General features: G+C 37.8%; 1 protein-coding gene across 4 annotated transcripts in view; it reads left to right on the top strand.

Annotated features, from left to right (window-relative positions):
• Mdga2 (MAM domain containing glycosylphosphatidylinositol anchor 2) overlaps positions 1 to 11433 on the top strand; it is a 733616-nt gene that overhangs the window by 252075 nt on the left and 470108 nt on the right. The window lies entirely within an intron of this gene.

The following is an 11433-nucleotide window of genomic DNA, read 5'->3' as shown; positions in this document are numbered from 1 at the left end:
TTAGCCTTTTACGGTCTAGTTTCTTGAGTTCTTTATATATTTTGGAGATCAGACCTTTGTCAGTTGTGGGGTTGGTGAAGATCTTCTCCCAGTCAGTGGGTTGCCTTTTTGTTAGTAATAAAAGCCTTTGTATTTTAAAAAGCAAATATGTGGTTTCTATATTTATGGATTGTTCAGTAGTTCAAATCAATTTGAAATGTGTCCTGAAAAGAGTCAGATACTTAAAAACTATATTCCATTTTGTTATAGATAATTTGCCTGTGCTGTTATTTATTTCTATGAAGGTAAAATTGACGACTATAAATTTTACTTTTCAGAAAGGCCAATGGGAGTGGAATACTCAGCAATTTTGTTTTTTAAGAGCATGAGTAAACACACTTAATCTTTCATACTTTCCCTAAGTCACTAACGAACATAAAATTTCAGTGATTAACTCTACGATATTTAGCAGCAAGTGTCTCTTTTCTAAGAAAACCCTCAGTTCTGCAAAAAACTGAGATTATCTGGGTCACAGACACTTTTCCCTATGTCATGTACAGCAAGTCACAGAATCCCAGTATTGTAAACCAGACAGAAACTTCAGGACCATTTGGATGCTGAATGTTTGTTGATTATGAATGTCACATTCATGTTGAAAGAAACAGTTATTTATCAACAGTATTTTATTTTTTAATTGAAAATATGTTTATAAATTAAAGGCATTATTTAATTTTTAAATCAGATACATAGAACAAAAATATTGCAAATTTAAAGTTAAAATTTAAATAAGAGTTTCGTTTATATGTTTGTGTTTCTGTATGTTTGTGCACTTGCATGTATGTGTGTGCTGTATCTGTGTGGACATGTGTATGTCACGTAGACATACATATGCACATTGAGGTAGTTCATATGTAGGTATATGCACATCTGCATAGAGAACACAGGATTTTGCCAAGTGTTTCCTCCAGTTCTCTGCATCTTAGCGCTTAAGACAGTATCTCTCTCTGAACCTGGATGGAGATCGCTGATGAGATTAAGATGATCTACCTGAAATCTCCAGGGTCTTCACTCTGCCACCCCAACACCAACAATATAACAATGACCTAACTCACTTGATTTTTACATGGGTTCTGGGGATTGAATGAGGTCCCTATGCTTGTATGTCAGCAGACTCAATGACTAAACTACCTTCCCAGCCAACAAATAAAGATTCTTTAGAGACCAACTTTAATGATACAGCATGCTCATTGATTCTTAGCCATGTTTTTGAAATGGATTATTGGATTGCACAGCTAAAGGTATTCTTATATGCATCCTTCTGACTATTGAGTTTTGAGAAAAAGATTTTTGTCACAGGTAGCTATTTATATTTACGAGTACAATTCTATAAAACATGTCTACTCTGGTTAACAGAAATTCAGAGCTGTAACCAACATTTTAACTTTTAAGAAGTTAGAGGAGTAACTTCTGGTCACAATTTATTCTCAGAAGTACTAGACTGAACTAACATCTCCTCCCAGAATTCCTTTTTCTGATGAAGAAATAAGAGTACAGACTTCCCCAGATTCAAATTATTTCCACAACTCAGGCATCTCATCCCCGAGCGTGACCTTTATGTCCACTCAGACGTTTGTGCCTTCTTGCTTGATTTCAGAAACCTGACTCATCTGACAGTTTGATAATATTTGTGTCTGTTTAACATCATGAGTATTTCTGCAGGACTGGAAAGATGGGTCAGCAGTTATGAGGAGTACTACATGTATTTCTGCATGGCGAGAAAGAGGGGCCAGCAGTTATAAGGAGTACTACTTTTGCAGAGGGCCCAAGTTTTGTTTCCCACTTCCAATTCCAATGACTCACAACTCAGTCACCTGTAACTCCTGTTCCAGGGGTCAGACCTTTCCAGGCAGATGATCTCATGAAATATATACCCACATGTAGACCTCCACACAAACCCATAATAAAAATAAAATAAAACCTATAATTTGATGATAAACTCAAGTAGAAATAATTAGTAAAGCCATGGGATTGTGTGTGCAAATTGCCCAGGTTTGTCAACATGTGAAGCTTAGATCAGTATTTACTTTTATAAGTTCACCAGAAAGATAAATCAGCACTGACACTGATGGGAGGTGGAGTCTCAGTGCAATACACATAGCCCCAACTTTTGCTCCAGAGCAATGGCAGAAAAACTCTTTTCTGGCCCTTTACTTCAAAGTTCCAGAGGCATGATGGGGCATGTGCATCTCTGCAAGGGCTGCCTGAACCTTAGCTTTACTGTTGGCCTGATAAATTGTAATAAATATCTGTATTTCTTTTGTTGATCATAATATATTCCACTTAAAGATATTTCTTGAAAAAAATACTTTTGAAGAAATTTGGCCAGTAGTCAAGATCCCAACAGCATTTAATCCCTACTGCAGCAAGCACTTAGAGAGTCTGTCTGTAACATCAGCAAATTTTAGGGCCTACAGCATGCCCGAAACCTCCCAATGAAACTAAAACTGAAACAATGCCAGTGCTGAGTGATTTACCTTGTCAAATCATAGACGCTAATGATGATCGAAGCATCACTCGTTGAGAGGCTGCAGACTTCATCAATTGTTTCTTTTCTTAATCAACTTCAACTAATGTATTTATTTATTTGTCTATTCATCCATTAGTTTAGTGTGTGTGTGTGTGTGTGTGTGTGTGTGTGTGTGTATGTGTGTGTTTATTACATGGAGCCTATGTTACCTTTGATTTCATTATGTAGTTGAAATTGTCCTTAATGACTGGCCATCTTGATTTTACCTTCCAATGCTGGCATACACTACCACACTCAGCTCGCATTTTTTTCACTTATTGGTATATGTCCTCTATTTGATACCCTCTTTTTGCGACCTCAGTGATTAAAGTTTAAATCTTTTAATTTTTATTAGACAGCAGACAATTTAATTAAGAACAGGGTATGCCTCAACTTTGCCTTACAACATATCAGATGCGGTCCTCTTCAGCCCTCTAATCTTTTGAGCGATGCATTTGAGAATAAAGAATAGTAACGAAGATTAAATAGAAAATAAGAAATGGCTCCCTCCTTTTCAAAAGGAGAATGGATCCAGAACTACGACTTGGAAAATAAATAAATAAATAAAAATGCTATAATATCATTTTCCGAACTGTGAGTTGTCCTGTTGGGGTTTTCTCATAACAGCAGACTCACTGAGGGCAATGTTGAATTTCTGACACTAATTATGTCTACCTGGTTGTTTTCAGTAATTGGTTGACATTGCAAATTAGTAAAGTGTTTTCAGCATCGCATGCCTTTCTGCTAAGATGTCTTTTGGAGATAATCAAGATCAAATCTGACATTTTGTAATTGACAAGCCAAAGAAGATAGAAATGGGTTGTCTGGATTAGTGAGCTATATTTATATACCTACATTTGAGTAAATCAAGTGCAATTAAGAGAGGTGTTAAAGTGGGGTGAAGTCAGCATGGAACCAGGGAAGCCCCACAGCTGCCATTCAGAGTCTCTGCGGCTGATTTCACAGACACAGGGCCCGAGAAGGGTTCTGCTTGCATCTCCTTTTCTTACAGTCAGTTTCATATTTACCTGCTTAGAGCAACTAGTTCAGACACACTGAGAGAAACTCTGCCAAATGGTTTTACAACATAGCACAATGGTCAAATGAAGAGAAATCCTACAATAGATCCTAAGGATATGCATTACAGTCAGGGGATTGGAAAGAACAAATCAGGGTAGCATTGTACTGTACTTAATATAATTAGTTACTTTTACCAAGTCTTGCCCAGAAATGCTTCTGAGAAGCCAGGAGGCACCTGTTAAATTTGCCAGAGGAAGGGAGTAGATGATTGTAGTCAGAAGGATATGCCTGAAAAGCACAGGATTTAAGAATTCTGTTTCTCTAAAGCACCATGTTATACTGAGAGGGCTAGTTGCTCGGGGTTAGAAAGTTTAGAGGTAGGTGAGAGGAAGACTTAGACCTTAAAATATTCATCCTGTTCTAGTGCAGGAAAGGGAGTTCAGCCAGAGAGTGGAGAAGACTGACAGCTGGAAACAGTTTTGGAGAAACTGCTGTCTTAAAAGTCAAGAGCAGAAATGTCAGATAAGAACCTTGACTTCAGTATCCTGAGAAAAGGAGACTCTAATTGGTCACAAGGGTGATGTCATAGGCTTGAAGGGCTGGCCCTGGGAATATATTTTAGAACAGGTAAGGCTAGCAAGGAAGTCAAACACTCAGCCCCAGGTGAGAACAGTTATGAAAATGCACAAAGGCACTCTTGGTCATATGAGAAGGAAAGAGCCACCAACTTCTTGTTGTGCCATTTCACGAATGGAGGATATTTTAGAGAAGAATAATTTATAGAGAGCTTTGAGTCTGATGATTTTCCAACTTGAAAACACAAATAGCAAAAGAAAGAAACAGTAGTTGTAAAAACATACCAGAAATCTTTCCCTGCGTTTCAAATCTCTCATAAACCATATCCTTTTTGGTAGAGTAAAGACCATATCATGAGATCATGGCACTGAGTCAGGGCATAGGGCTCTGCTGGATGTATTAGTCATCTGAGACTAAGTCAGGAAAATAGGCAGATCAACAAGACTGGAAGAATGGAAGCATACTGTGTGAATCAGACCAATCACTGTGTGAAGTCAAGGGCATGGAGGTTCTACAATCAGCAACCTATATGTCATGCTTTCTCTCTATAGCATTAAGTGTCCCTTCTACAGCAGAAACATAGTTTACTTGCTTGGAGAAACTAAAATGAAGAAATGAGAATCAGGGTCATTCCTGGAAGTAGGTAGGTCTTGACCATTTAACATAGTGAGGAATCAGACAGCATACAGAGAATGAATTGAAATCAAGATTAATTCAATATATAATACCAATAAGGGCTGATGTTGTGTGATAAACTATCAAGTAAGTACTATCCTTGATGAGCATGGATCTTACTAAAGAAAAGTCCAGATTTGTGAAGAAGTAGAGAATGGAGATATATTTCATAGATAAAATGGGGTGGCAAACACCCTGAAAGGGTGACAAGTGCCAGGCATGGTAGAGATGTTAGGGAAGATGAGGTTCCAGGGAAGGTTATTTCATTTGGAAAGAAAGAGGTGAAGTGAGACATAAGATTGGAAAAATTCATTTGATCAGTAACCAGATGAGAATCATTAAAATATATTGACTGGGTGTTAACAAATATCAAGGCAGTGTTTGTAGCTCAGTTATCATAGATACTTGACAAAAAGAGCTAAGGTATAGAATTATCCATAACAATTAAGATTTATTTTTGTAGGCCAGTGATCCAATGTCTTCAAGCCTTGCCTTCCTTTCTCCTTGTCCACCTGTCTAAAGTTCTCCAAGGAGCAGTCAGTCAGCTCCCCGTCTACAGCTTCAGATTTCTTGCCAGCTAGTGTAACTTCCTGATTTCCATTATTGAAATACCTTCAAATGACAAAGTCAACTGTAAATCTCTACAGTTTAAAAAGGATATGGAAAGAGTGTTGTGTTAGTCATGACAAGGAAAGTCTGATAAACAATTTGCTTTAATATATTATTCTTAACATAGATTTTGTAGGCTGGTATTTAATAGGTGGCTAGGTTTAGGAAAGCGATTCAAGCTAAGGAATAATTTGTGGCATGAGTGCTCTATGTCTCCAGTGTATTCAACATTCAGCTAATGTTCTGGGGACATCTGGTAGAAGAAAGAAAGCCAAAAACTAAATGATAATGAAAGCAAAAGCAGAATTCACAGTGGTTGATGGGCAGGTCTTCAGGTTTAGACAGCAAGGGAAAGATAGAAACAGTTTGTTATCATTTTGTCTTCTGGTTCATCAACAATAAGATGATAAAATCTAGGGAAAATTAGAATTGATTGATATTCGCATAGGCTAAAAGGAACTCTGTATATATGTTGCCATTTCTATGGTGTTGAAGCTTATGCTGGTCTAGGTCAGCTTTTCCACACCAACATGTCTAGAAATCAACAAAGGGCCTCTTCAGATATATACATATACATATACATACATATGCACAAAGGTATTGTGTCTGTGTCTTTCTATTGCTTTCCATTTTAAGGGTGACTTAGAGCAGTGGTTCTCAATCTTCCTAATGCTGTGACCCTTTAATGCAGTACCTTGTGTTGTTGTGACCCCCCAACTTCAAGCTGTAATTTTGCTACAATTATGAATTGTAATATAAATATCTGTATTATCTGATGGTATTAGGCAACCCCTGTGAAAGAGTCATTTGACCGCAAAAGAGTTTGAGACCCACAGGTTTAGATCCACTGGCTAGAGCATCAGAGTTTGTCACTCAAGGGGACATTTATGTGGTACTTTTTAATAATATTTGATATTGTACCTAGGGTTGTATTCATGGTGAAAAACTGCTATGCTTTATCTTCAGTCATCCTTTTCCAATTTTTGTTTCTCTTTTTTGCCTTAAATTCAATATGTAGCTAAGAATGGCCTTGAACTTCTGACCCTCTGCAATTCTGTTTTCTGCATCTTGGAGTTGCAGCCCTGTGTCAGCATTCCCAGCTTTTGGTGCTTGGTTGTAGGTCATCCATAAGTTTCACAGGTTATCATTGAATCACGCGTTAGCCCAGAATGGCCTTGTATTTGCAATCTAACTGCCTCCCCCTTATTCTTAGCTAGGATTAAAAGTCTGTGCAAGCATGGCCTACAAACACAAGTATTAGTCAAAACGATGACATTTGAACCAAGAGTTTTTAGAACCGGTGAGTGTTTCAGTTTATGCATTGGAGCAGAAAATTTTAGAGTAACTCTCAAAACTTTAGTTTCCTTTCTTTTAATTGTATCTAGTTGAGATTTCTTGAACTAAGAGAGTATAAGAACAAAAGAATAGAAAGGGCCATTCAGTGGGCATAAGAAAGAGCTAGAAGATGGTGAGTGGACAGAAATACTGAGCAGGTTCTACGTATTGCTAACAAGGAACAGAAAACAGCAGGAATAAAACAACTTTCTTCTCTGCATTCAGTCTTCAGCCACTCTTCCTAAGTGGTAGGGAGGGTTCTAAGGGTGCTGGGGCAACAGTGGAGACTAAAGCAACCCACTTCTCTCCATCTTGTCCCAAAGTACCTGTTCATAAGTTCAAGAAAGGAAGCTAACTCCTGGATCAATTTGACCTATTTAAAAATACATGTTAGAAAAATCTTTAATCTTTCTTTGGGTTGCTGTAACCATTTCCTTTTTAAAAATAGGTGTTCTAAAAATAGCAGCTCAGATGACAGAATCAGGCCCCCTCTGAGGGTACGATTAAAAACTGGGATGCATTGTGTTGTGTGGTCTACACAGAGACTGGCCGAATTCACTGTTGGTTGTTATTATTGATCTAGTTGGTTATAGCTGTTCAGGTTTGTCATTTGCAGTGGCTACTACTCTTCTTTTGCATATGAATAAGCAAAATACTTTATGAGATCTGCAGCTAATAGATGGAGCTGGCAGCCTGCCTTGTGAATTCATTGTCACAAATATTCCTCTCCACTGGCAAGGGCAAGGATTCTCTAGAGTTCCGAAGTGGCTCACAGACTTTCGTGGTGGTGGATCCTCTTCATTTGAGGAATGAAGGGTAACTTCAACAAGTATCAGTAGTGTTGGTGCCATTTTTTTCCTCTTGTGTCTGTAATCTGCTACTGTGGCTAATCAGCCCCTTCAGTTGGGTTCACATTTCCTGATGTCGACTCTGGAAAACTCAATCACAGTGCAGTTTTCACTTCGTTGCTATTTTTCTGGTGTGATTGCCTCACTCACATCTTGGAGGACTGGTGGCTGCTTTAGTGTTAAATTGACAGTGATAAGTGTCTCCTTGTTAACTGTGTATTTCCAATCAGTAGTTACGTTCTTTTCTTTTATAGAATCCACCATAATCAGTTCCAATGCTATCACAGTCATCACAGAAAAATATATAAATAAAATCCACACTTACATAAATTTAAAAAATAAATTTAAATTGCTGTAATGGATATGAACTAGGTACTCAGAACTTAACCATTCTGAGTTAAGACAATTGTATTTTTTTATTCTGTCTATAATTTATGATAGTAGCAACTGTCCTGGGGTTTATTATTGATATAGTGAAAGTAAATAGTTGCCTGCCTCAATTGCTCAGTGTTTTCCTTGGAGCATCTTAGGCCCGTTTCTTCTGCCTGGGTCCACACAAGCTTAGCTATTCATTCTGTCTTCTAGAGAAGGTAAATGCATGGTTTTCTTGCTTCTGTCATATGGCAGAGGAAAACATGGGCTGCAGTGCTAATGGGTAGGAGGAGTGATGTTTGCAGGAAGAGGCAATGATGCTCTCTGGTCTTCTATTGTAACTCTCTAAAACATGGGAAAGAATGAAAATGAGCTTTCCCTACCAGTATCTAATCATGTCCACACATCTATTAAATAGTAAATATTGTGACTTCATTTTTAAAATAATAATTCAAGTTCTGTTGTGGAAAATATAATCAAGTGCTTGGGATATGGTAAAAAGCTTCCTGCACTGTTATGAAGACCAGAGTTCAATCTTTACACCTTTTTTAAAAAAGCCAGGCATGGTGTTAATACGCCTGTGATCTCAGCTTGGGATGAAAAGACTGGCAGGTTCCTGGGGTTTGCTGGCTAGCCAGTCTAGCCATATCTGCAAAATCCAGACTTAGAGAGAGATGCTGTCTCAAAGTAGTAAGGTGATAAATGACATGCATACACACATACACACACAAAGGAAATTCACCTGGTTGGATTTGAGTTTTCATCTGACAGCTAGTAAGACTCAAAATCTCTGCTAGAGTGTGTCACTGTTCACATGTTTCTTCACTGCTTTGATGTTCTTTTTCATTATTTAGTGCTATTATTTCACCAGTACTGAGAAATGAATGCCAATTTCTAATCTTGTAATCTATAACTATTCTTAGCAGATTCCATCTGGATATAGAAAGCACCAATAGTAGCGTAGCTGCTTCTGCTTGCAGAATAAAGTCTATAGTATCTGGAATATAATTCATTACAATTTATAGAAGTGTTTCCTATAAATAAGTAGTATGGTTTTGTACTTCTCTCATAGTATCAGATTTGCGCTCTGTCCATGAGATGGAACACTATTATTTCTACCTGAGGCATTGTAAGCAGTTTGGGTTGCTTTGTCTGAAATCATAGAAGCCACTAATAGCTCAGGTGGACTTTGAAGCCCTGTCTGCTCACACCCAGAACATTTTTACTCCCAATTAGAACACCCTGGTAAGGCATCTTTGAAATAACTGGAGGTATCAAACACATGCATTGGAAGGCCCCTCCTCTGTTCCGGACTCAGCTTTCTTTGTGTTTTCGGGCTGTATGTTTCCCTGATCAGCTCTGCAGTGCTCTGTTCATCTAGTCCACCCCACCGGGCTTAACGCCCTCATTTGTTCAGTGACTTTCAATTTGTTTTTGCAATATTTTGTTCTCCACTGGAGAGTGTCTAAGTGGGTATATCAGGTGGGATGGAGCTACTGGGAGCCATATGGAAGTATTATGGCACCCACCCAAGCAATCAGGAGCAGTGATTTCAGCGGCAGCATGTGGTAAAGTTGCCCTCTTGAGCCACACTGCAGAGCATAAAAGACTGAAACATGCTATGTCAGAGAGAAGGGAATGCAAATATTGGGAACCTGAGCAGCACTTCCTAGTGCAGTCCACGTAATCCAAGGGGAAACAGGAGCACAAAGTGGGAAGAGAATGCATGTTATGCTAAATGCTATGGGAACTGATTCTGGACAATAAATTTAGAAGAAAACCAAAACGACAAAAATATGGTCTTACTTTACATGCTGCCTAGAATTGAGGATTATCCCAAGACTTGACATCTCTATGAGGCTGTATAGAAGAATTTTGGAGGCCTCTGAACAATGCTTCCTGTCTACAGTTCATAAGAAACTCTCAATAATCGAGTTTTAAAACTCAGTATTTTTGATTCAATTGGTGGGATTTCTACATTGCTAACATCTTCCAGGATTTTTTTTTTTTTACTTTGTGCTTACATGAGTAGCAGGCTCTATTTTGCAATATTGAGGGACGAAGGAACAGCTTACTTAGTAAGGTCCTTGCCACCTAAGCATGGGGGCCTGTATTTAGATCCCCAGAACCTACAATACGAAGCCAGATGTGGCAGTGTATATACAATTTGAAATTAAGGGGTTAGGAGAAGTGGAGCCCCATGGAGCTCCCTGAGCTGCACGTCTCGATGCACCAGCAGGTCCAGGTTCAATTAGAGACCTTGTCTCAAAATCTAAAATGGACCGCAGTGATAGATGGTGACACATGTCATCAACTTCTGGCCTCTTTATCTGCACCCAAACATGTCCACATATGCCTGCAGAATACGTGCGTGCACGCAAATACACACATACACAGACACTTTACATTGAGAATTGTTCTGAAATTAGATTAGTGTTCATGAGAAATTTGTGTCTTAGAAATTATTTTTACAGTTTATATAGACAACAAGGTAATTGGATTAGTGCAGTTCTTCTACCTGTGTAAGAAATATGTAAATATAGAATTTAAACATTTGCCAGGAAAAATTATAGGTGGGGTAGGGATAAAATACTTAGCTTATCTCTACATTAGGCACTCTACTCCTTATTGCTATTCGGTCCTTTTTTTATTAGTATGCTTTTGATAACTAACATAGGTTTTCTGATAAATAACAAAGCCCCCTAACGTATCAAAACTAAAAATGATAAATAAAAATTTGAGATTAAAATACGGGAATACAATAGTTTTTGTGTTTTTTCCAATTAAAACATTGCAGAATGCCTTTTCATTGATTTGAAGCTATAAGGTGCGATTTTATCTTCTTGTTGATTCAGAAGCTTATATTACATTGAAAGGGCTCCTGAGTGTGCAGGTTGCTTAGCTGCACGATCACATTGAAAGAAAACTGACCAGAGGAGTGCACATCGAATGACTATGCACTGCTCATTGTGCAAAGGTGTTTTGAGCAGAAAATTTTGTGGGGGATAACATGCATTTTTAATGTTACACATAAAATATATCAACCAGCAAAAACTACAGTAAAGAAGTTTAGAAAAATTTTCTAAATAATTGCTAAATAAAAAAATTAATACGCTTCTAAACCCTAAAAACTGCTGTTTCAGAAACTTGGAATAGGAAGGCATGGCTTCAAAGTAAGATGATTACACCCTTGCCAAGTATGTAAAATTTAGATGAAGACAAAATGTGAAAATTGGGATAAGTAAGGTGTCATTTTTTAATATCCTTTAATGGAAAAGGGAATTGTGAAATGTAGGAAGACAAAGAAAATTAGGGAAAGAAGCTAAAAGCGAATATAAGTAGTGTTTTTCTTATTTAAAAATGCCGTTAGAAAAATGACAGAATTAGAGAATGCAAGTTATTTCCAATACTATGAATATGTGAATTTCGCTGAAACAATAGGAAGATGAGATT

The sequence above is a fragment of the Microtus ochrogaster genome, chromosome 1 (assembly GCF_000317375.1).
Source record: "Microtus ochrogaster isolate Prairie Vole_2 chromosome 1, MicOch1.0, whole genome shotgun sequence".
Lineage (NCBI taxonomy): Eukaryota > Metazoa > Chordata > Mammalia > Rodentia > Cricetidae > Microtus > Microtus ochrogaster.
Note: the sequence above shows the minus strand (reverse complement) of the source record. Positions and strands in the feature narration are given on the sequence as shown.